The sequence below is a fragment of the Pinus tabuliformis genome, chromosome 1_1 (genome assembly GCF_031772625.1).
Source record: "Pinus tabuliformis cultivar Carrire ecotype Pingquan chromosome 1_1, CPIR1, whole genome shotgun sequence".
Classification (NCBI taxonomy): domain Eukaryota; kingdom Viridiplantae; phylum Streptophyta; class Pinopsida; order Pinales; family Pinaceae; genus Pinus; species Pinus tabuliformis.
In genome coordinates, this window is record NC_142297.1 from 677,842,059 (window position 1) to 677,869,887 (window position 27,829).

A 27,829-nucleotide genomic window follows, 5' to 3' on the forward strand; every position below is an offset into this window, starting at 1 on the left:
TAAAGAGTCTTCTTCAATTTGCACACTTTGTGCTCTTCTCCTTTCTTCTCATATCCGAGAGGCTGTTCAATGTACACCTCTTCTTTTAACACTCCATTTAGGAATGCTGACTTCACGTCCATTTGGTAGACTTTCCATTTGTTTTGAGTTGCTATGGACAACACTGCTCTCACGGTTTCCATTCTTGCAACCGGTGCGAAAGTCTCCTCATAATCTCTCCCATACTGCTGCTTGTACCCTTTGACAACCAGCCTTGCCTTGTGCCTTTCTATCTTGCCTTCAGCATTTCTCTTGGTCTTGTAGACCCATTTAACTCCAATGACTTCTTTGCCTTTTGGTAGCTCAACCAAATCCCATGTTTTGTTTCTCTCTATGGCATTTATCTCCTCATCCATAGCTTCTATCCATTTCCTATCTTTAATTGCATCTTCGAAATGAATAGGATCATCAACATGACAATACAAGGCAAATAAGGAATTCATTCCCTCATCATAAATATCACTTAGATTTCTAAATTTCTTACCTCTTTCACTTGGTGTGCAAGTGCTTGAAGATGCACTTGAATTTCCTCCTTGTGGTGTGCTTGGAGAAGCACTCTCATTTATCCTCAATGGTGTTCCTTGCTGTCCTTGTGTTGGCGCTGCTGTTTGGGGAGGCATTTCAGCCACCTCCTCTTCATCTTCATCATGAGACAAACAGTTCTTGACATTCACTGTTTTCTCTATGCTTCCATCCCAAGCTTCCTCTTCAATGAATTGAACATCTCTGCTAACAAAAAACTTCTTGGTGGATGGGATATACAACCTGTAGGCTTTGGATTCCTCACTGTATCCAATGAAAAGACATTTCTCCCCTTTGCTGTCCAACTTCCTCCTTAGCTGATCTGGTATGTGTGCATAGGCCACACATCCAAAAACTCTCATGTGGGTGACACCTTGCTTTCTCCCACTCCATGCTTCTTCTGGCACTTTGTTCATCACTGCTTTTGTAGGACACCTATTCAAAATATACACGGCACAATTTACAGCTTCAGCCCAATAATCATTTGGCAAATGCTTTGCCTTCAACATGCTCCTCGCCATATCCATGATGGTCCTGTTCTTCCTTTCAGCAACTCCATTTTGTTGCGGAGTGTACCTTGCTGTAAACTGTTTATGAATTCCATTTTCTCTACAAAATCTTAGGAATTCCTTGGAGATATACTCACCTCCTCTATCAGTTCTCAATACTTTTATGTGCAGCCCGCTTTGGTTTTCCACAAATGCCTTGAAGTTTTGGAATTTCTCAAAGACTTCACTTTTGTTCTTGAGGAAATATATCCAAGTCTTTCTTGTAAAATCATCAATGAATGTCAAGAAATATAGGCTGCCAGCTAATGATGAAGCTTGCATTGGTCCACACAAATCTGAGTGGATAATCTCTAAGGGTGCCTTTGCCCTTATACTTTTCCCTGATGGAAAACTCTCTCTATGTTGTTTGCCCAATATACAACCTTCACAAAGGTTGTCCGGCTTCTCTATCAATGGTAATCCCTTTACCATTCCTTTTCTGCTCAATAAGTTTAGACCTCCAAAATTTAGATGCCCAAATCTCAAGTGCCATAACCAGTTCTCATCCTTTGGCACGCTTTGGAAGGCCTCTTGGGTGACTGCTGCCATTTCCCTTTTGTTCTTCATGTCTGCCCTGATCCGGAGAGGGAACATCCTGTTCCTTGTCATCTTCACTTCAGCAATGCATCTTTTGCTGGGTGGTATATCCATGATGGTGCACACATCATTTACAAAGTAAACATTGTAACCCTTTTGGACAAGTTGTCCAATACTCAAGAGGTTACATCTCATTCCGGGGACATAGTAGACATCTGCTATGGTTTTCCTTTCTCCTTGCTTTGTAAATACTTTTACCTCCCCTTTTCCCATAACAGACACTTTACTATCAGTTCCTAGTGTGACCTCTGATTTCAAATTCTGATTTAAGGCTGAAAAGAGGGCTATATTCCCTGTCATATGGTTGCTGCAACCTGAGTCTAAAAACCATATGTCCTCACTATGTGTTTCAGCCATGTTACAAGCTAACAGGACATTCTCTTGACTGATGTTTTCTCTTGTAACATTTGCATTTTGTCTACTACTCATATCATGTTGTTTCTTTCTACAATCACTTGCATAATGTCCATACTTTTTGCAATAATAGCATTGAACATTAGATTTATCATACCTTTGTCCTTGAGCATGATATTGTTCTCTTTGTTGGCTGCTGCCTTGGCCTTGGTTCTGATTTGTATTGCTGCCTCTTCCTTGTGCATTTGATGGGCTCTTCCTTCCACCTCTGTTCTGGCTTCTCCCTCTTCCTCTTTTGTTTCCTCTGCCTTGACCTCTTCCTCTTCCAAAGGACATCTGGGTCTTGAAGGCTTGCTCTAGAGATGAGTTTTCATTCCTACTCAATCTCTGCTCATGTGTTATCAGTGATGCATGTAGCTCATCAACTGAATAGTTTGAGAGATCCTTTGTCTCTTCAATGGTGGTGACTATGGCATCAAACCTTGAGGGTAAGACCCTCAATATTTTCTCCACAATCCTTCTATCTTCAATGGTTTCTCCATGAGTTCTCATTTGTGTGATTACACCAATCACATGAGTGAAGAATGAGTCAATGTTATCTGACTCCTTCATGTTCAAGTTCTCAAAATCCTTTCTTAGCAATTGTAGTTTTGTTGTCTTCACTCTCTCCATGCCTTGATAGGCTGTCTTGAGGGTTTGCCATGCTTCATTTGCTGTCTTAGCTGCTGCTAACCTTGGAAACACACTCTGGTCTACTGCTAGATACAACAACATACGGGCTTTTGGATCCTTCTTCCTATTGCTCTTCAGGAGATCTCTCTCTCCCTGAGTTAATGCATTGAACTTATTTTCATCTGCTACTTCTTCAAACCCAGATTCAACTATTTCCCATAAATCTTGAGAGGCAAACAGGGCTGTCATGGTTATTGCCCAATAGTCATAGTTCTTCCCATTAAACTGTGGGAGCTGGGTGTTAAACATACCCATACCAGTGCTTGTGCTGGCCATTCCTTGCATTCTGATCTATGCCTCTAAATCCTTGACTGTGTGTTTAAAACAACTGACTGTTTCTTCAGCAACACAAAAAACTTTGTGAAATACCTGAGTATTTTCCTGACTGAGCCTTCACTCTGCTTGAGAAGTTTTACTGCTGCAACAAGCTCCTCCCTTCAGCTTCTTTGTCACCTTCAAAGAGCCTAAGCCTGCTCTGATACCACTGTTGGGTATTTTTAATGGGAAAATACCAAAAACAAACAAATTCAACACACAGAGGCAATGCTCTGTTTCCTTTGCTCTAGGATCTTTTTGTGCACAGGGAGGTTAATTTTTTTTTTACTGAGGAACAGAGTATTTTAACACCATAAAAACATTTCTATTCATTAACATATATGCCTGATACATATTCATCCTCTTTGCTGAGAGGGATACCACAAAAATACATTCAACAAAAAACATTTACTCTGTTTTCACCTGAGAATTCACTGCGCTGGGTTTACTGCTGTAAATCCCCTTTTACATTCACTGCTGTGAAAAACACCTTACTGCTGTAATAAAAATTTACATAAGTTTACTGCTGTAAAACAATTTCATTATACGCTCATGGATATTACAAAAACCTTCAGCATATAAAACATTACGGGCTCAGTTCTCATTTCACCTTGCGTTTTCACCGTTCCATTACAAAAAATCAAAACAAAACATTACAGAATATATCTTGTGCACTGCTGTGCATACATCCTCTGGTTCTTCACGCTGCTGCGAACACCAATGTTCTTTTCCTCCCGTGTGCAACAACAACAAAACGAGCACACTTCATTTGTTATATTGTTCATTAGAAAATGGTCAACGCACTTTAAAAAAAAATACAACATGTTTTATGAACATTAATACATGCCGTAAAAAAACTTAACTATCCACCTACATATATGACACTTCATTAATTAGAAGGTATGGTCAACCAAAAATGACATTCACTCCACGCAATCCTTGATTTAATGCGGGCCCATATGCAACTTCAGACGATCGACGGTGGAGAGCGATGGAAACAATCGAACGGTGGAGAAGAATATCGGAAGGCCTCATGCTACAGAACTTTAGCTTCCGATAAATTACGTTGGCTGATGTCAGGTGAGTGACACGCGTCTGCACCAAATCGCATCGGAGCCAAATATACGGAAACAGCTTTTCGCTGGAAGGTGGTGCGATAAGCTCTGGGCGGTTTATGGTTTCACTTGCGGTGGTTTTGGGGTAGTACGAGTGTGGTTGAAATTACAAATTCAACAAAATGTACCAGTGATATTAGATTGGATCTTCATCATCGCGTCGTATCTTCTGACTATCGTTGAAATGTATCAGCAATACTAGCTTGGATATGTCTGAACAATTTATAAATGAGGTAGGCATACTTTTTGTTTGATGGGAACGTCAGAAAGATGGATGCTGAATTGATCAGTTCCATGTTGTTTGACAGAGTTGGGTTCGAGGATTTCCCTTGAGCAACATTGGCAAACAAATTTAAGGGGTTGCTGATATTTATATTATGATTGAAAAACTGGAAGGGAAGAAACGTAGTACTATAATATTATTGAGGACCATAATTCTCAGGGACATAATTAAGGTGGAAAAAGTAGTTCATATGATGGTCAAGTACTCCTTTATAATTCAAGGGTTTGTGAAGCAGATAGATACAACTCCTGCTAGCCTACATGTACAAAGAAGGTAGGGTTCATACACGAACATCGAAAGGGGGTTTCAGGAATACCCGTGAAGCCCTGCACCATGGCTCTAAAATTTGTAGTGTTGGTGTTAAACAGGGCCTATGTGCTCACCACCAAGGTGTTACAAAGGACCAGATGGCAGTGTGAAAAAGACAAATGGTAGTTCGTCATAGAAAAATGGCAGCTCGTAAGGCAAGAGCCTAGAAAAATGGCAGCTCGTAAGCCAAGAGCCTTGGGGTGCTTGATGGAATCCTTTATAAAATCGAAAGGAAGGGTCTAGACGTGGGGGAACGTGGATTGCATCCAAGACCACGTACCCACTCAAATGTCCAGTTATTTTTTATTTCAAATATTTTTTATTTTCTTGATTTGACAATAACATTTCTTGATTTGACAATAACATTATATGGGTTTGCATGCATGGCAGCTATCTACATGAAAGTCTTTCAAAGTTGAACAAAAGTCAGTTCATGTAATGCAGGAGCTTTGCAGTATGTAATGGTGCAGCTAAAAGGGTCGATAGTAATTTCAATTTCATTTGAAGGTACTATGGATCTAGTAACGTATTTTTAATTAATGTTTATTGCAGGGTTGGGGTCTGATACCAATGAGACGCTGAGCATAATCATTACCAACATAAACATACTAGAGACCAACACGACAAATTCTTATCCACTAGCGACATTAACAGAGACTGGATTTACCCCTTTATGTATCTGTCTATAAAGAATGGGAAGGCTGGTAGTCCACCGATTGATCTGTCCTTTCCGTGGTGAGCTAAATTTGAAGACATAAATATCATAATTAATACATGGATCTGATCAATAAAGACATTTTTTGTCAATATTAATACATGGAGCATGATGGTGAGGAAAATACATAGCTATGTCATCTCGCTTGACTTCCGTTCTTGAAGGCCAACCGAAGTCGTCCTTCACAATCTTATTTAGCAAATTACATGTTTTATTAGAAATGTTTTCCATCAGGAATGCCATTGGATATCATGCCAGATATACTAACGGTAGCCGATTTTTTTTTAACTCAACTTAGTACTTATCTTTCCATTATTATGTAAGAGGTCAAGTTTCGTATTATTAATTCTCTATTTATTTATGTCAATGTGAAAAAGGTTTCATCCCATTCATGTACTCTGGAAATTTCAAATAATTAAGAATCTTCTTATGTACACTAAAATTTTGTTGTAATTAAGGATATTATCATTACATCCAAGTGTAATATACCATTTAATTTCCATATAATTGGTGAGAATTGGAAACTTAGCTGGTGCCTTATTATTAGGGAACAATGACTTTTGTGATAGGTGTATTTTAATCAATGTCTTAGTAATCTTTGGTTTTTCCTTTCTGTTACGTTATGCAAGCATGGCAGGACACATTATTGTTATGTTAGTAATATTGTAATATTGTATCAACAATTCTTGGGTTGGAAATCGACGTCCTCTTTAATTAAACTTTTGTATTATGATCTGAAATCGTGTTATGTAAGTCATAATATTCATTCTAATGCTCTTAGTACGATAATGGCATAAAACTGTGGTTTAAAATTATATGAAATATAGTTTCTATAATTTTTTATAATAACAATTACTATCTTAGTTATTAATATTAATTGAAATTAAGGATTATAATAATAATTTAGATTATTCAAAAATCTACAATTAAATCTACAATTAATTTTATTAAAACAAGCCGACATTAATCTCTTCCTTAAAATCTAATCTCATAACTATTTAAACACCTAAATCTAGCTCTTCTACTATTAAAATTCGAGAATCCTCATGATGGATCCCAGTTGGGATTTGAAACTTTGATGGAAAATGGTTTTTACTATGGATTCTCCGGTAACTAAGCCAAAAGATATAAACCACAGATGTCTCAAATCCAATTTTTTTTATAAACTATTTAAGTTTTGATAATGTACATATTATTTTACATTTTTATGGGCTTTATTCTCCAACCAAAGATCATTTGAGTTCAAGTTCATGGTAATGATAAGCTGATTTGAGTTTGAGTTCATGGAAGTCATGTGTTTTGTTTTCTGATTGTTTAAGTATTTCTCATGATCTATAGCAAGGATCAGGGACAAAAGTATGGAGTACCATTGAGAATGCGATGATAAAAGCCTATTACATCCTTATTACATTAGTTGGTGCTAGTTCCCATATTCATTTGCACATAAGCATGAATAACACTAAGTGTTGATGGATGTGCTCACTCCTACACAGCTCTAAAGAAGTTTGTTTCTGTTAGTGCAATTAGTGGATATATGATTTAATTTTTGTTTCTATGTGCAGGAGGATTTTTTTGAAGGGATAAGAGTTCTAGATTTTGATTTTAGAGAAAGTGGTGATTTCATCAAGTCTTCTATCCATGAAAAATCTTCATTTGAGGATAGATTTCTATGGATAAAGATGTCCAGAAACAAGAAATTGAAAAATCTCCATTTGAGGATAGATTTCTATGGATAGAGATGCCCAGAAACAAGAAATCGTCCTACCAGTTGAGTTTGATGAAAACATGGAGACCGCACAGAAAGTTTGTCCCTTGATTCTATGGATAAAAATATCACTTTTTTGTAATTTTCTGAGGTGAAAAAGAATCCAATGTCTTTGATTCTTATAGGTTATCCTTCCTCAAAAGGTATGTCTTCCTCCCACCCATCCGTGACTTATAGTTCTCCTACTATAGTTTCCCCAACTACCCAACTAGTTGTAGCATTTAACTAGGATTCCCTAATTTTCACCCCAAATTATCTTGTCTAATGGCTCTACAGAGGTATTAACAAGAAGTACCACAGAGGAGCTACTCTTGGAGAAAAAAAATATCTTGTCTCCAACGTTAAATTTTCTATGGTACCGAGGATTGGTAGCTCTATTGACCTTGGCAGTCTTGTTTCAAAGGAAAATACCACTGAGTTTTCATTGTCTCCCCTTCCTACGTATACACACAAGCCTAGAATGATGCAAAGAAGTTTCAAAATTCATTTATTGGATCAATTAGAAATTAAACCTAGAATCAATGAGGCTTCCTTTCAACCCTAATTTTCTCGTATATATAGTTCTGTTGCAGAATTTCCAAGCACGACCCATAGATTGTAGCCCTAGTTGTCTAATTAACAAGGGATGACAATCAGGCCTGCCTTGAGGTCACTGCATTGAGTTTTCAGCAAATGAGATATACAAGTTTGAAACTTATTGTTCTATTTTCTTATTTCTTCTGGCTTTGATGGAAAATCTAAGGGCCTAAACATAATTCTAAGATTTCTAGGCACCCACGTCCTCACTATATCACGGGTGCTACACATTGATCACTTGCAAAACAAGCTAACGTTATGTTGTTGGGAAATTTTACGAAATTTTCTTTGGTTCTGTTGTATGTGCTTGTAATGTTGAATTTGGAACTTGGTGTGCTAGTTTCTTGTTTCATCTAGAAAGGTTATGCTTGTTTTCATATTTCATGTATTGGATTATTGTTTTATTTTGGCAGGTTAGGTTTTGTTTGCATGCTTGGTGTACTAGCTCATTGTTTCATTTGGGTAGATGAGGTTTGTTTTTGTACTTTTGTTAATGTTCTTTGTTTGTGTTGTGTTTTTTCGGTTTTAGGATTTGTTCCCCTTCGAAATCTACCTAGCAGGCTTGATCCCTTGAATTGTTTTTTCATTGTGGTGAATTGGTTTGTGTTTGGAGGCCAATTTAGTCTACTATTGTAACTGGATTGTTTTGTTTCTTTTTTATTTTTTCTTCTTCACTCCATTCACTCCATTTTAGTGCCAAGACTGTTGGATTTTCTTGGATTTACCTTTTATCCTTTTTGGGTTCCATAATGTGGAAAATATTTATTAAAATCTAAAAATGAAAATTTAAAACCACTTCATTCTAGAGCAAGTAGATCTAGTATTCCTGTTTTCTAATTTTCAATGGGCTTTGTCTATTTTGGCATTTGGTTGTTTGTATTTTTGGCTTCTCTTGAGAATAGATATCTACAAGAAGAAAAAAAGGGACTCCTTTATTCCATTGCAGCACCAGGGCTATTGCTTTTTACTCCTAGTTGTGTTCAATCTTGGACTCTTCATTTGTGCCCACTTCAAGAGCACAGTAAATTTAATCTTGCATAGCTTAGAGAATCCATCTTTAAGATTTTAGTGAAGGGCCTAGAAACATGTTTGGGTTCAACAACACCCAGTCAAGCATTAAGCTTCCAATAATGCTAAATTTCAAGTGTGACATTGATCACTATTGAGGTTGGGCCCAAGCCTCATAGTTTTTTTTATTTTTGCAATGCTATTGAAAAAATAACAGTTTTTGTAATGCTATTAATAGAATAACCATCTCACACTTTAGTTCTACCATATAAGAGCTTTTCCAATAGGCCTTGGACAGTTTTTCTGCAATGCTATTGGCATAATAACAAAATAACCATATCACAGTTCAGTTCTACCATATAAGAGCTTTTCCAATAAGCCTTAGATAGCTTTTCTAGGTAAATTTATAGGCTCATCATTATATGCAAATGTATCATTCTAGTCAACTCATTTCTGCAATGCTACTCACAAAATAATCATCTCATTGCTTAGCTCACCCACTCAACCACCCTGACAAAATACTCATCTCATTGCTCAGCTCACCCACTCAACCACCCTAGTTCCTTGCCTAATCAACCACCCTAGCTCCTTGCCTCGCTTCCCACTTAAGGTAGGGACTAGCTTCCATGTAGCCCATATTGTTTTAAGTTTGTCTTCCTCTTGGATATGAAAAGGGATATGCAGAGTTTTAAAGGTAATTATAATTTAGGGATTTGCAATGTTTTAAAAGTAACTATAATTTTTTATGGGAAATGTTTCTAACAATGTGTCTACATGGTATCCATGTACTTTAGATCTACCATCATTTTCACAAGTAATTATTTCCCCACCATCACACCCCCATTCACTTCACTACATTTCCTCGTCCATTTCCTAACAGTTACCACCGCCTACAACCACACCACCTCAACTTCTCATAATTGAAAGGGCAACCCTGCCTTGCAAAATCAATATTCTAATTGATGTAACTGACTCTAATTTTACTATATATAGAGATACTTAGCCGGAGGAAGACATCCAAATATATACTTTCTTATTTGTTTGTGTAATCTTGCAGTTGTCACTGCGTTTTGTAGTTGTTTGTGTGCTATGTTTTTATCAATTAGTATCAAAGCCAGCTTGTAGATTGTTTGAATATGTGAGTGAGGCTAAGAAAATTTGTGAAGTCATTGTTGTTTGAGCAAGAAAAAAGTTGTTGTGAAGAGTGCATCTAACCAAATTGCAATTGGTTTTATTGATTAGTCGTGGTTGAGTGGCATAGATTTTTGAGGAGTCATTGTTGAGTTTTGTAGTTGTTGAGCTACAGTGGGGACAAATATTTTTGACGCAACTTAGTCTTGATGCATGGTTTGATTATTGCATCAATCCCAGTAGAACGGAAACTTCGATGTGTGAAATTTGTAAGTTGAACCCAATATTGCCGTGAGTTATTATTGTTGGAGGAATATTAAAATAATTTTTTTTATACCAATGCAGAACCACCTTTTTTTATGATTATTTTTTTGCTGCCATATTGTCTTTAAAACTTTCCATGTATTTCCTTGAGAACATCAAAACAATATGTTAATATATTTCCCTATCACATTTCTTGTTATGAAACCATTTTCTCGCCATATATGCCAGTAGATCTCCTCCATCATGTCAAATTGAACCTTTAATTTATTAGAACAATTATCTTCAGTTACTACCCATTAGTAGCTTGGTTTTGTTTTTTTTAGAGTGGAATTTGTTGTCTAAATTATTTATCTATATGGTACATGAGAATTTACATATATTTTCCAATACTCACATTCAATTCATTTTCTTTTAACTTGTCCATTTTCATAAGCAACTCATCCATCCTTCCATAGTATTTCATATTCACTCATCATTGCTAGTGAATAAGCTTAATTTTTCATCATCTTTGTTTAATTGGGGTGAGCCTGAAGAGCTATAGGCATATTATGAAAGTAATCTTACATTCCATTTTAAGAATTCAACCTTCTATGAGAGATGGCAACAAATACCAATATTACTGAGTCATCGGTTCCTATTATGAATGAGAAAAATTATGATTCCTGGTCTATTTCAATGAGAACAATATTGTGTTATAATGATATTTGGGGATTCGTTACTGATGTTTATCTAGAGCCTGCAGGTTAGGCACCAGAGATGGCTCTTACAAATGTTGAACAATAATTTTTTAGGGAGAACAGAAAGAAACACAACAAATCTCTTGGCCTTATTGAACAAGGCTTATATGATAAGATATTTTCACATGTGTGAATTGTTGAGTTTTCAAAGAAGGCATGCGACACTCTCGAATCCTGTTACAAGGGTGTGTCAAAATTGAAGAATTTCAAGTTGCAAAATTTGAGAGAGATTTTGAGAACCTGAAAATGAAATACAGTGAAACCATCGATGGTTTTATGACTGAATTCATGAGTATTGTTAATCAATTGAGACAGTATGGAGAAAAATTATCACACAAGAGAGTGGTAGAGAAAGTCCTTCGAAATTTTCCAAAGAAATTTGAAACTATTGTTGTATCCATAGAAGAGTTCAAAGACACAAGTCAAATGAAAATTGATGAGTTGACTAGTTCGTTGATTGCACATAAATCCATGATGTCAAGATACGATGATAGCACATTGGAGAATGCCTTCAAATCTTAGCTGAAATTTAATAGAGGAAGAGATAGAGGAAGGTTGAGTAATAGAGGAAGAGGTGTAAAAGTAACTGATCAAAGATTTCCATGAGATATTTATGAGCATGAGGAGAAATTTCAGTAACGTCCTTCTAATTTAAGGGGGAGTAACAACATAACCTGGAATCACGGAAATCAAAGGTATGACATTTCTAAAGTTCAATGTTATTATTGTAAAAGATATGCCCATTTTTCTACCAAGTGCTTGAGGAGGCCGATAGATGTTGGTAGGCAATCTGTACACATCTCAGAATATTTTGAAGATAATCAAAGCCAACGTTTTTGACTTTTAATGTGACTCAAGAATGTTCAAATGATATATGGTTTCTGGATAGGAGTTGCAACAATCACATGACTAGAAGGAAAGATTTTTTTTCCATTATAGACACTAGTATTTAGTCAGAAGTCAAGTTGGGTAATGATATTAAGATATTCATTGAAGGTAAAGGAGTGAATATTTTTTATTCTGTAAATGGTGAGAGAAGAAAAATTTATGATGTGTATTATGTACCTAGTTCAAAATGTAGTTGGTTGAGCATTAGACAACTGATAAATAAAAGGCACAAAGTCTTATTTAAGAATAATGTGTGTACTATCATTGATAAATATCCAAGCAAGCAGCTAATAGCAAGAGTGGAAATGACAAAGAATAGGATGTTTTCGCTTATAATGAGAAATGAATTGTCTCACTCCTTGAATGCTTATAAAGCTAGGGATTTGGATGAATCACAGTTATGTCATTTAATATACAGTCATTTATATTTTGGTGGTATAAATTTGTTGCAAAAGAAATAGATGGTGAAACCAGTATTCAACATCCAACAAGATCGTGTGCAAGTTGTATACTTGCAAAGCATCATAGACAAAATATTGTATCTAAAGTTTTTTGTAGGGCGCAAGCTCCACTAGAGATTGTTCACACATATTTGCGTGGACCGATGAAAACATGTCCATTGGATGGTAATGTTTACTTTTTAACTTTTATTGATGACTATAGTTGAAAAACATGGGTTTATCTTCTGAAACATAAATCTGAAGCATTTTCTATATTTAAAATATTTAAAGCTATGGATGAAAAGGAAAGTGGAAAGCATATTAAAATTTTGAGATCAGATATAAGTGGTGAATATATGCTACTAGAAGTCATTAAGTTTTGTCAATCACATAGAATCAAGAGGCAATTTACTACATGTTATATTCCACAAAAAAATGAAATAGTTGAAAGGAAAAATTAAGCTATTATGAATATGGCTAGAAGTATGTTGAAGGAAAAGAATCTACGAAATCAATATTGGGGAGAAGAAATAAATTGTGTTGTTTATATTCTTAAAATAAGTCTGACTAAGAGTGTGAAGAATTGAGTTCCCAAAGAAGCTTGTAGTGGTAAGAGTTCTAATATATCTCATTTAATATTTTTTTGTTTTGTTTCTTATGCACATGTACCTAAAGAATTGAGAAATAAGTTAGATGAAAAAAGTGAGAAATGTATCTTTATTGGATACACTGAGGAGTCTAAAGCATATAGACTCTATAATCCCATCACCAAGAAATATATTATTAATAGAGATGTCGAGTTCAAGGAAGAAGAAGCTTCAGATGAAAGCATAAATAAATCTATTGCAGAGGGAGTTGTATTATATCATGGAGATGATAATGAAGATGCGAAAGAACTACAAGGTGGATAGTTCATTCCATATACACCTGTTACAAGGACTTCAACAAGTGAATCGCCAAGTGTCAGTACATTACAGTTTAGAACACCGAGAAATCAAGAACATGGCGAACCATCAGTTTATTGTGGACAACAAAAAATATGATCAGAGGTGAGTAATGAATCTAATCCTAAAATATATACATTAAAGAATTAGAATTTAATGTTAGAAGAATAGAATTTTACAGGAACTGTATGAGAAGAATGATGAAATAGATCAAGTTTCAAATTTTACATTACTTGCATATGATCGAGTAAATTTTGATGAAGCTTTGAAAGAAAAAGTTTGGATTAAAGCCATGGATAAAGAAATTGATGTTGTAGAAACAAATAATATTTGTAGCTTGTATATTTTCCTGAAGGTAAAAATACTACAGGTGTTAAATGGATTTACAAAACTAAAGTGAATGTTGAAGATGAATTGTAAAAGCATAAAGCAAGACGTGTAGCTCAGGGGTTCAATCAATAACATGGTATTTATTATAATGAAACTATTACATTTGTAGCTAGGATTAACATAGTAAGAATGGTATTAGATATTTATACACAAAATAAATGGAAAATATATCAGATGGATGTTACATCTGCATTTTTAAATGGTTTTTTGGAAGAATAGGTTTATGTGAAATTCACATACCCCCTTGGAACAACACTACCAATCCTTACTTTTCTCCACTTGATCCTATAGAGTTTTAGGTTCCATTCATAAAGTTATTTACTACATTAAAGATCATCCTTTCAACGTTCCCTATGCATACATTACAACTTAGCAGAAAGAATCAATCATGGCGATGCAAAATGATAATATTATGCATTCAGATTTTATTCCTTGGATGACTCAAAAAAATAATTAATGGAAACATTGACATAAATATATTGTAGCTAGCATTGCCATAAATCATGATCTTATTCCTACTGTCATAGTCGAAAGTATTACTCACAAATATCTTATGCAACACGAATCATAGTGAATAATGTATGTCATAGCTAGAACAAGCCTTAGTGGATGAAATTCATGGTGCATAAGGCATAGCATGGATAACCTAAACCACTGGCTATATAATGAAAACGCTTAAAAACATAATTATCCATCATGCATAGTTGTCTCATGCATAATTATTCAATCATCCTCCTACACAAAGATCACTCATGCAACTATACACATAAGCTGAAAGAATTTGACAACATAAAAGGTAAGGAGAAACATACAGTTCATCCCATGCAATGGAATAAAATAAGAGAAATTGAAATAATGTCACTTGGAAAATTGAGCATCGTCACCCAACCTAGAACTAATTTTTTCCAGTTCACCCCTGAGCTAAGATTTCTTGCCATGGATCAACTTCCTATTCTTGATCTCTTCAATGGGTATTTAACACCCTCTTTCATGATATGCTTTCCATTAGCAACGTCCCACTCTTATGGATCTTTTTTATCCATTTGCCTAGGATTTCCTAGAAAAGCTCGTATTTCTCTCCCACGAGGCTTTTCCTCATAAAATCCTGCCTTTCTCTCTTGTAAGGATTTTATGTTTTTCTTCACTTAGCATGTTTCTCTAGCTAACTAGATTAATGGATATTTATCTCCAGTCCATTAAGATTATCTAGAGTTGGATCTAGAAGTCTTATCATAAAAGAATTATCCCTTCCCATTCACCAATGGGATTTGGCAAGAATCTCAACTATTGTTGTCTCATTTTTCCAAGTGATTAAATTATTTTATTTTAATAATTAAGTATTTAATTTCATTGTTACACATGAGACACAGATTTTCTTACCTTAGGTCAATAGAGTGTTACATACAATGGAGGGGTGTTACATACTCCCCCCCTTAAAGTTACACCGTCCTCGGTGTATTACTGCATCGTACAATTGATTTCCTCATTCACAGGTAGCTTTTTTGTGAATTTACAAGCTCCCATCGCCTTGCCATCTGAATCAGATCTTCTGATATATATCAGCTACAAAAGAGTTCTACCAACAAATCTGCTTCCATTACTACCTGTAACATTTGTTTGAATTAATTTTGTGAGAGATCATAGATGCAAAACTCAACTTTGTTTACAACATTTAATATCATAACTTGATATAAAATACTATTATTTGAGTAGCTACGGGTTACGATGCCTGCCATGAAAGAAATGAATTTTCTTTCAATCCATTCTTCCAATGCCTTTGTGTATATGTCGTATATCATCATGCACTACATGCATCCATACCAGTACCATATGTACCACTTGTACACAGTACCACATGTACAACTTGTACACAATACCAATGTTCATAGCATCACCTACACGACATATACCTCATCCACATGTTTTCAACCATGTTAATATTATGCCAAAAATTCCTTCAATTATTCATATTACCTTTAGACAAGTCTGATAAAACCATACTCGGTTTGTCGACTGGAGAACAAGGAATTTCATGCACCTCTTCAATTTTTGCAAACAGAGCATAAGTAAATAATTATTATGTCAAAGTATTCAAGTATTTTTATTTAGCTAATGATTTTCATGTATCTTGTGGTTGTAGGATAATCACAAAAAAGAGTACCATAGAGGTAATAATTCACACTACAACTTTATCATACCAATAACTTTATGTTTCGGGATTTAATATGTCACTAGATAAGGTTTTAGTAACAACAAAATATGACCTTCGCTTAATCATAAAGACGATTATTGACTATGATAGTTAGTCTAGTATGGAATTCAATGTTATATTTGAAGTCTAATAAAAATCTTAACTTGTCCTTAGCCAAGAACATTATTGTTTGGTACTCAAAAGTACTCCACACATAAACTGGTTATGTGAAATGATTCATGTTTTCTCTTTTTAACCCTAGTTCTAGCACCTTGTTGGCCATGAATAATTTAGTGTATGTCCAAAACCAATTTAAAGAATCAATATGCAAATACATACATCTCCCATACCTGTGTTATAAATGAAAGTAACAATGTTCTCAATTTCACAGCTATTAAGTTTTTTAGGCACTACGTGTACCAAGGTGTGAACCTAGGTCATTAGTATGTTGATACCCCACTTTAACACTAGATCCTAACCTGGTAGAACATAGTCCATAAATTGTTCATGCAATTTTTATATTGCCATATTCAAAACTAGACAATACTATCAACGCAATCTGATAGGTGGACTTCTCAAGTATTGCTTGATAAGAATTAGTGGTACAAAATATGCATCGTAGATTGTACCGTTGTCAATTGATTTGAATAGATTGCTAGATATCCTTTTATATGTCACTCCTTTGGTGCTTGTATTATTTTATTATTAGCATAAGATCCTTAGATCATCATAAGTTTTTTTAACCTTTTTGGGTTTATCAAGAATTTGTTAATTAATTTGGACAAGTCGTGCTTTGAATCTAGTGTACTTCTTACTAGTCATTAGGTTGCATTTGAATTGCTCTATTTTTAATTCAAGTGCATCCAACACCACCATATCCAATCTATTTATCATTTCTATTTTCATAAATTTTATATATACACAGATCATTTTAATCTTATCACTTCCCATATGAAGTACCTTTACAAGATCTACAATCTTGAAAGCATATTTTCTTGCTTTATATTTGAAAGATTCCTATTTGTAAGATATCAACAGAACCCCATCTATACCTGGATGGAGATGAACATCAAGATTGTGAAGTTTGAGGTTGCATGCGTTGAGTTGACACATTGGAATTTGAGTAAACTTACGAATGTGTCCTTGAATACTGTCTTACTAATATTAATTGTGAGCCTTACGAGCTACATTTATACTTCCATTATGTATTTATACTTTTGGGTACCAGTCCCATTGAGGTACTTATAAACGTCATAAAATTATTCATGTATGATGTCTTCATGCATACAATAATTTGTATTGCATGTTTGCACATTCTTCACAACTGTGACCCTAGTTTAGTCTAGATTTGAACATATAATTTGTGCTTATAATTTATTATAGTTACAATTATTTAGATATTGTTTTACTCAAAGACACATATAGGTCAAAACTATGCATGTCCAATGAAATATGCATATGTTACTCAATATAATAACCTGGTAAGGTTAAGTTCACTTCAATAGTGTATATTTGAAGCATTTTCCCCATAAGGTGAATTAACGCCTGAACTAGCGGCAAAGCTACATTCCAAAATGGATTGCATCATTACATGTAGATGCACCAAATATTAAGCTGAAAGACAATTTTTACAAATACATAGTCTCATACAATGATGTGTCCTTCACGAGCTTAACAGTATTTCATGGGAACCTTTGTGAGTAGATATCCTTAAATAAAACCATTAGAAGTTATTTTAGGATGGATCCCACTTAATTAACCATCAACTTTTGTTAATGTTGATAGTATTCAATGGACTTCTTACTTGATGATTTATATAGTTTCCATTTATATACTTTTATTTTTTATTTTTCCTCATGTTGTCCATGATCTATGGAAGGAAAACACTTGACATTTTATCTATTTTTTTTGTTTATGAGTTAGCTTATAAGAGTTCAACGTTTCCTCTTCATGTTAATCCTTTCTTAGGCTCATTGTAAGTATAGACTTTATTTAATTAAGTTATTTCCTTGATTGGACATACATTAGTTTTGTTTTATTCCTCACATTCATACAACTAATAATTTACTTTTAACATAAGAAAAGTAATTTGAGGACAATATGGAAGGAGAGATCTATTAACAATCGAATTCAAACTTTCATTATCTACCATTACTCCTTCCAACACCACACACTTTACAATTGCTACAAATTTTTTTATTCTTCCTGTTCTACTATGAACACTTAAAACTATTTAAGTATAAATTTTAAATCATGGTATAAAGTCTTTGTGCCCTCACAAGAGCACTCAAAAATAACTTAATTTTTTTAAAACTTCCACATATAATAAGTATAATTTTAATCTTCACATCACTCAATAAGTAGGCATAATAAAAAGTAACCAATTGAGGATGAATGATCTACTTATTAAAATAATAAACATGTTAGTTGTTCGCTATTTCTTTGCATTACTCTTTACTCCACCACAATTCAACATTGCAGAATTATTTGTTCCAATGTAGTCTTTTAGGGTTATTACTACTGTAACCATCCAAACACTTGAGAATTTCATTATAAGTGCAAGGATTAAACTCATCCTTGTTCATTTATATAGACCCCTAATTAAAAATTTGTATCCTCATAATGTGCTATCATTTCCTCCGTGAGAATTGACCACGTAACAAGTTTAAAATAATAAACATGTTAGTTGTTCGCTATTTCTTTGCATTACTCTTTACTCCACCACAATTCAACATTGCAGAATTATTTGTTCCAATGTAGTCTTTTAGGGTTATTACTACTGTAACCATCCAAACACTTGAGACTTTCATTATAAGTGCAAGGATTAAACTCATCCTTGTTCATTTATATAGACCCTTAATTAAAAATTTGTATCCTCATAATGTGCTATCATTTCCTCCGTGAGAATTGACCACGTAACGATTTTCCCCAGGTCACCTATTTTGAGTGTAATTCAGGAGTCTGCAAAAAGACCAATTTCCTCAGATCATATCTCTGAAAATATCGCGCGAAAAGCTCTGAAATTCGGACCCAAGGTTCAGCGCGATTTCTTCTCAAATGGGTTTTTTTTTAGTCTTCTGAAACATTATAGCGAAAATGCCACGATGACCTGTTTGGAGCAGCGAAACCCTAGAATCCAAAGTTCTGATACCAAATGTTATGAAACCAGCTCACAAAAAGATAGAAAAGAGAGATCCACGCCTTAGAATTCAGCCTCTTCGAGGGGGCAACCTCCTTTACATTACATAAATGAACAATTCTTGGATGATTCAAATGAAAATACCTCCTCTCTATATATAGGAGTCTAAGTGGTCCCAATACAATCAAAGCCTACATAACAATAATATTGTAGGGCACAATAATAACAATAGTGGGCTTCTATGTGGCACAATAGTAACAATATGGGCACTACATGGGTACATCAATATAATAAGTGGGTTGTACTAATAACCATAAGGGGTTACACTAGTAGTATAGGGGCCTAACATGCCCCTCTCCTTCAAAAAGCGTTGTCCTCAACGCTTGAGTAGTTATTGATGCTTCTGTATAAGATTCTTGTCCTCCCATGTGGAATCTTCAGCGGGTAAGTTCTTCCACTTGATGAGATACTCTGAAATTGATCGATTTCGTAGCTGTCGGGTTCTTGTTTCTATGACTGCTCCTGGTTCCAATATGATTTTTCTTTCCTCTTCAATTTCTGGCAATATTGTTTGAATTGGGATCTTTTGCAACTTTTGAATAAGTGGCCATACTTCTTCTTCCTTCTTCCATTCATCCCTTGCTTCGTTTATCCAATCTGGTTGGATAATATAAATAGTACAAAACAATGCTTCCACATCCTCATCCTTGAAGAGTCTTCCCATTCGGTAAGGTCTCCATTTTTTAAGTTCATGTAGTATTGCCAACATTTCCTTCTCATAAATAGCTTGCTTTAGATGTAGCAGTAAAAATACCCAATCGCTTACATCAAAACATTTTTCACTGTGATGTTGATCTACCTGTTGTTTCATTTGATTTTGCACCGAAGTGACGCTATCCTTTAAAAGTTGGAGAACTTGTTGTTGATGCTCGATGTGATCTTTCACTGCTTGAACCTTTTTCTTCTTGATATGTCCTTCTATATTTAGATTTTTAGGAGTGGTAATTTCTTCCACTCCTTTACAAGATATGGTCGGATTCATTTCTTGACACTCGATGTGATCTTTCACTTCTTGAACATTTTTCTTCTTGATATGTCCTTCTGTCTCGCTAGTTTGAGGAGTGGTAATTCCGACCAGTGAATTACAAGATATGGTTGGATTCATTTCTTCTTTCTTGATGTGATATTTCACTTCTTGCACCTTTCTCTTCTTGATATTTCCTTCTATCTTGAGAGCTTAAGGAGTGGTCATTCTTGCCAATAGTTTACAAGATATGTTCTGATTCATTTCTTCTTTCTCTAGGGTTGGGTCCTGGCATATATCCTCTTCTTTTGATGTTTCTTGATCCTTTTCTTCCTCCTCTTCACACTCTATGTAAAATAATTTCTTCTCAGCACACTTATGACCTTTAGTGCATTTGCTATCACAATTGTAACAAAGCCCTTTTTCTCTTTTTTCTTCCAATTGTTGTGGTGTAACCCTTGTAGGTTGTGGAAGGCTAGGAGGAACAACACGTCCATATTTATAGTTGTGAGCGGTAGACTTCCTTGTTGCCATAATTTTACTTTCAAATATGTCACAAATCCCTTTTACTCTTTCCAATTGTTGTGGTGTTTCTCTAAAGAAGGTGTTGCTCTTTGTATCCTCATAATTTGCTATCATTTCCTCCGTGAGAATTGACCACGTAACAAGTTTTTTACGAGAACAAAGCCCTTTATACCATAAAAACTGATCCAGTTCTAAATATGAAGATGCAATACATACCTTTTGTAACAGTTGTACACCATGTAGATCAAAATATTGCTCCATCTGAAGTATCCAATTTACCGGATCCTTGCCATCAAACTTCCTCATCTTCCTTTTTCTTGATTTTAGGACCTCGAACTTGAAATGACTGTAACTTTGTACTTACTGATATTTAAGTTCTGAAATTGCTACCTGTAGTAGCCCTCTGTGTCCTCTTTCCAATGCCACCAGTCTGATCCAAATTGGATTCCCCAAAAAAGATTTATGCACAATCTCCCGCAGTGACCTTCTTACGAAATTTCAATCCGATGCTCAGAAAGAAAGTTATGACGATTTTCCCTAGGTCACCTGTTTTGAGTCTAATTCAGGAGTCTGCAAAAATACCAACTTCCTCAGATCATATCTCCGAAAATATCGCGCAAAAAGCTCTGTTTGGAGCAGCGAAACCCTAGAATCCAAAGCTCTGATACCAAATGTTATGAAACCAGCTCACAAAAAGATAGAAAAGAGAGATCCACGCCTTAGAATTTAGCCTCTTCGAGGGGGCAACCTCCTTTACATTACATAAATGAACAATTCTTGGATGATTCAAATGAAAATACCTCCTCTCTATATATAGGAGTCTAAGTGGTCCCAATACAATCAAAGCCTACATAACAATATTATTGTAGGGCACAATAATAACAATAGTGGGCTTCTATGTGGCACAATAGTAACAATATGGGCACTACATGGGTACATCAATATAATAAGTGGGTTGTACTAATAACCATAAGGGGTTACACTAGTAGTATAAGGGCCTAACAAAATTTAATTAATGAATTGTAAGATAGATATAGTTTAATATTTGACCCTTATTGTATATATAAAGAATCAAATGCACCAAATATTTTGACAATCTAAATATATTGTAAAACTCCAACTTTGTTTATTCCTCAAGCTCGATTATTAATGTCTAGCATCTTAACTAAGTTTTTTTTAATTTGTGAGAATTTTGATTCATTCATGTGTGTAAGCATACTAAGGCAACTCATTGTAATCACAAAATGAGCTCTACATGAAAACCATAAACATATGTAAGAATAGGCATATAATCACATCATGCTCATCCCCTTCAATCATAATGTAATTTAGTAACTTCAAAGATAAAGTATTCATATTCTTCTGTTTTATGAATAAACAAAATAACATATAAATTGCACACATTATTTTGTGTAGTTTGTTTTCACACACAGTGCCTCTATGTCTTTTAATCTAGTAATGTCTGCTTAAAATAACTATGCATAATAATCTAAACAATATCCTTATCATTCAGGAAATTACAATTAAGAAAAATATGGCAAATATGTCAACCATATTATACATGTTTTGGTGTTTTTCACATATTAATGCATACAAATTAAAATATGTGTTGTGCAGTCCTCCTCCATACATACAATAATTGTATAGTTGTGCACCCTATCTACCAATACGTATTCTCCAAGCTATGATTATTTGGCCTATGCATATCATTTATAGTAACTATGCCACCAAATAACCCTAACCTCTAGGAGATTCTGACCATAAAAAATACCACGCAGGTTAGATTCAAATTAAATCATCCTGATAACATTCTAACTTGCTGATGTACAAATTGGCATATTAGTTGCAATAAAATTGAAATTGGCAATATTCTTACCTTACCTAGAAGTCCACTATCTCGATAATAAGGAACCACACCATGTATTTGATCCATAATCCGAAAGCAGTTCCACCTCATGGTCGATTCTTTGAAAGGTAAGACATACCTATTGTTTTAACTTGTTTGTGTGAACAATGTTGCAGTACTAACCATTCAGTTCATAATAAAGCATGGTCAACACGTTGGTCGTACAAATTAATTCATTGTTGAAATCATTCCTTCATTTGCAAGCAGATTGAATGGTCTACAACACAAATTGAAATTGGCATGCATTATTACGGTGGATCACCATTTGCTGGCTTTACCATCCCCATGGAGCTATGCTCAGTACCATCCCTTGGATTCCTATATACCGAGAATTCTCCATGCATTAATTGTACCGAGATATGTGGGTTCATGCCCATCTTTTTACATCCTTCGATTTCCGGTGGAGAGCCTGTCCTCACTCCAAAATCTAACCCCAACCCACATATCTTCTAGTTTCCAAAATTGCAACATAGCATGGGATTGAAAAATGATGGGTCCATCAGCTATGTTTGTAGCATAGTCCAGTCAAAATATCAGAGCCCTTGAATAAATGGTAAGAGGATAACTCATTATTCATACTATTGAACCTTTATGTCTTACCTTTATGAGCCCTCATAGTTGAACCTTTATTAACTACAACTGGTAACAGATCCGTCGGATGTTGAGAGTATTCAATGAGGGAACCGCGAGAACCCCCCTGCCCAAGAGGATTTCTTGAATCTCGATTCTCCGCCACGGTCTACCTAGAACCTTTCCCACCTTTTCATTATGTGTCTTTCAAAAGCTTGGTTGGAAAAACAGAGACAAAACTTGTAACAATGTTCATGGGAATTGGTGGTAATGCATTTAATTGGACTCTTCCCCTTGGTTTTTGGCTTGATGCATTGGCTTGTGACTTTGATGATCAATGGACTTGACCATTGGTAAACTTTGAGATTGGGTGACAAGCCCAATAGTTTTAGCCACCAAGAGGAGGAGTTATGACTTTGAATCAATGGAACATCTATAACTATGGCTTTGACCATTCTCTCAATGATTTGAATGCATTTAACCATCGCAACACCGAAAAATTATACCATTAATGGGGTATGGGGTTGTTATTGGTAAGTATCCTGGATCTTTGGAGTTCATATCCTCTTGCTCAGGATGTCGTTATTAGCTTGGCATATGTATATCGATATATATAACTCGATAAGGGTAAGTGTCGATTAAGGATAAGGATAAGTGTCAAGTGTTATCCAACTGAATGCATCATTATTCTACAACAATGAGTTGTGTTCAGAATGATGTGTAACTCGTTAAGCCTCCAAATCAACAGATCAACATGCAGAAGAGTGATGATGCATATTGAACAATGATGACAGTAATTGACCTTGTGGATCGAAAGGAAACAACAATGGGTTTCTCCATCAATTGGGAAAGTGTTGTTACGCTTTCAATCTACAAAAACAAAAAAAACAAACACCTGTTTCTTAGAGTTGCCAAAACCTAGAGTCCAAGAAAATCTTACCGCTTAGAGCCATTCATTTAGATTGTTATAGGTTTGGTGATAGTAAATAGTCACACACAATCACTTAAATCACGATCACTTAAAATAAAACTCGTGAAAGTGATTTTATCCATGTTGTGATTCTATTAACCAGAATTTGATTTGATGTATCTAGAATGCTTTTATTTGTATTTAGTAGCAAAGCAAGACAATTATTTCATTAATAGAATCCTTAGAGAAAGTTTATTTTAGTATTATTCATTGTTTCAATATATCAAAATTTTTCATTTATAACCTTGAGTCATTTAAAGATAATTTAATAAAATTTAAAGAACAACCAACACATACCATAACTATGCGTAGTTGTAGTTAGTATTATTCTGGGATTCGCCTTGACTATCTTAAAAATTACATTCTAATCTCATATAAATGTCTCAAATGAAACAAAATGATGGTTTACTACATAACTCAATCGTGGGAGAAAGAAGGAACTAAAATTTTAAACTTGCCCATTTTCGGTCAGTGAAAAAATGTTTTATCTCCTTCGCTAAAAGTCATTATAGTTGCCATGGCCACAATACTTGCAAGGTATTGGTTTTTTATCGAAAGGACAGGCTTTTTGGCTAATTCATCCTTACTAACAGCTAATCCTCTTAGCTTTTAATTACTTCAACAAACTTTACAATTATTTCTAACCAAACCTTATCATTCAAATTCCCACTGTTTTCTAAGTGAAGAAGACTAAGTAAGAGTCAACTCCTTTCCTATTTGAATTTGTTGAAAGTTTGTAAATGAATTTACCCAAAGATGGACAAAGAGAAAGAGGGTATAGATAAAGAAATAATGCAATACATGCCTCAATGTAAGAAAGAGCATAGATCTCAATCACATCTAACAAAGGATCTTCAAGAAAAGACCAGATGTCCAAATCACATATTGGTAATTTGGAAAATTAAATTTACAGAGGGATAGTCAGACTTGGACCACCCAAATTTAATTATGTGATTCCTCTGTCATATTTCATAATATAATCAATATAATCTTGCAACTAGAGATCTTGTGGTTATGCAGTTGTATATTGAATCATTCGCCACACACTAATAAATTGATTAAGAATATAATGAAGTTCCTTCTCTCCATTGGACATCTTCATGTGATTTCAAAAACTCAATGAGAAAACTTTTCATTGAGTATTACTTGGTCAAATATATGGCAGACAAACGCATCCGCAAGGACATTTATTACAACATAGAGGATTGAAACCTTAATCATGATATATAATTGTCATATATACATAGAACTACTTTTCAAAATCCATAACTTTTACAACCTCAGTTCAATTTTACCTTCAGTTTCAAACACCCTCGTCAAATAAATCATTTTCAAATTTAGTTTCAATGTTTATGAATTATAATACCTTAAGGCACTACTCTAGAACTCATTGTAACAGAACCTAATAACAACTCATTTATATCTTATAGAGGTGGATTGACCCATAGGCCAAAATGTTTGAACTTAGAGCTCCGATACTATTTCTCACATACCCCCTTGGCACAAGACTACCAACCCCTTACTTTGCTCCACCGGATCCTATAGAGTTTTAGGTTCACTTCATAAATTTATTTACTACATTAAAGATCATCCCTTCAACATTCCCTATGCATACACTACAAGTCGACAGAAAGAATCAATCTTGGCCATCTAACATGATAAGTTTATGCATTCGTATTTTATTCCTCGGATGACTCAAAACAAAAATTAATGGAAATGTTGTCATAAATATATTGTAGCTAGAATTTCCGTATATCATTATATTATACCTACTGTCATAGTTGAAAGTATTACTGACAATATCTTATGCGATACGAATCATAGTGAATAATGTATGTCAAAGCTAGAACGAGCCTCAGTCGATGCAATTCATGGTGCTTAAGGACTAGCATGGATAACCCGAACCACCAGTTATACAATGACAACCCTTAAAAACATAATTATCGATCATACATAGTTTTCTCATGCATAATTATTCAATCATCCTCCTACACAAAGATCACTCACGCAACTATACACATATGCTGAGAGAATTCAACAATATAAAAGGTAAGGAGAAACATACAGTACATCCCATGCAATGGAATCAAACAAGAGGAATTGAAAGAATGTCACTTGGAAAATCGAGCACCGCCACCAAATGGAGAACTAACTTCTTCCAGTTCACCCCTGAGCCAAGAGTTCTTGCCATGGATAAACTGCCTCTTGTTGATCTCTTCAATGGGTATTTAATACCCTCTTTCATGACATGGTTTCGATTAGCGGCATGACACTTTTATGGATCTTTTTTTTCATTTTCCCTGAAAAGCTCGCCTTTCTCTCTCGTGTGGATTTTCCTCATAAAATCTTGCCTTTCTCTCCCACGAGGCTTTTATGTTTTTCTTAACTTAGCATCTTTCTCTAGCTAAGTATCTTAATCATTATTTATCTCCAATCCATTAAGCCTACCTAGGATTGGATCTAGAAGTCTTATCATTAAGGAATTATCCCTTCCCATTCACCAATGGGATTTGGAAATCTCTTGGTGTCTCGTTTTAACAGGTGATTAAATTATTTTATTTTAATAATTAAGTATTTACTTTCATTGTTACACGTGAGACCTAGATTTTTATAGCTTAGGTCAATAGAGTGTTACATACAATGGAGGGGTGTTACATGAAACTACCTCATGGATATGAAATTGATGGACAAGAAAATAAAGTTTACAAATTAAAGAAATACTTATATGGATTAAAACAAGAACCTTGACTATGGTATAGTAGAATTTATGTATATCTCAATAACAATGGATTCATCACGAGTCCAATTGAGCGAACTATGTATACAAAGGTAAATTAGGAAGGTAAATTTTTTATTGCGTGCTTGTATGTTGATGATTTGATTTCCACTGTAGATCTTTGAATAAATTATTTTAAGGAAAGCATGAAAACATAATTTTATCTGACTGATTTAGGCCTAATTAAATATTTTCTAGGTATTGAAGTAACTCAATTTGAAGATGTTATTTTCATTCAATTCAATCTAAGTATGCAAAGGATATACTAAAAAGGTTCAAGATGTAAAATTGTAACCCCAATTGCAATTGGTACATAACTCAGTAAGAATGATCAAGGTTCAGATATTGATCCAAACTTGTATAAAAAATTGGTTGGAATTCTTATGTATTTAACTGCAACAGGGCCCGATATAATGTTTCTTGTAAGTTTAATTTCCATATTCATGGAGTCTTCAATGAGTAACCATTCGCTAGCTGGAAAAATAATTTTAAGATATGTTGTTGGAATAAGAAATTATGGTATCTGGTATACATCTCATTCACATTTTAAACTAACTGGTTATATAGATAATGATTTTGCAGGAAATGTTGATGATAAGAAGAGCACATCTAGGTATGTGTTCAGTTTTGGTTCAGGTGCAGTTTCATGAGCATCAGTGAAATAATCCATTGTGACTCTATCATTAGTTGAATAAGAGTATGCTGCAGCGATAGCAGCAGCATGTCAAACTGTGTGGATGAGAATAATTTTGTTTGAGTTGTTGCATGAACAGAAAGAACCAACTTAGATTTTTTGTGACAAGACATCATGGTTTCCATAAGAAGAGTAAAGATATTGATACAATGTATCACTTAATCGACAATTAGTAAGAAATACTAAAATATGTATGGAATTCTGGAAATTAGAACAACTTGAAGACATATTTACAAAACACTTGGCAAAAGAAATTTTTGAAACTCGCACGGAAAATATAGGTGTACGTATGATGTAACAACATTTTGATGTAATAACAAAATTTTGCTTTTTGGTGAAATAATTAAGAGGGAATTTCAGAG

The 27,829-nt window shown here is 34.6% G+C and overlaps 1 pseudogene; it reads left to right on the forward strand.

Annotated features, from left to right (window-relative positions):
• Positions 1 to 4,054: 4,054 nt before the first annotated feature.
• LOC149215227 (uncharacterized) lies at positions 4,055 to 7,985 on the forward strand (annotated as a pseudogene).
• The last annotated feature ends 19,844 nt before the right edge of the window (positions 7,986 to 27,829 follow it).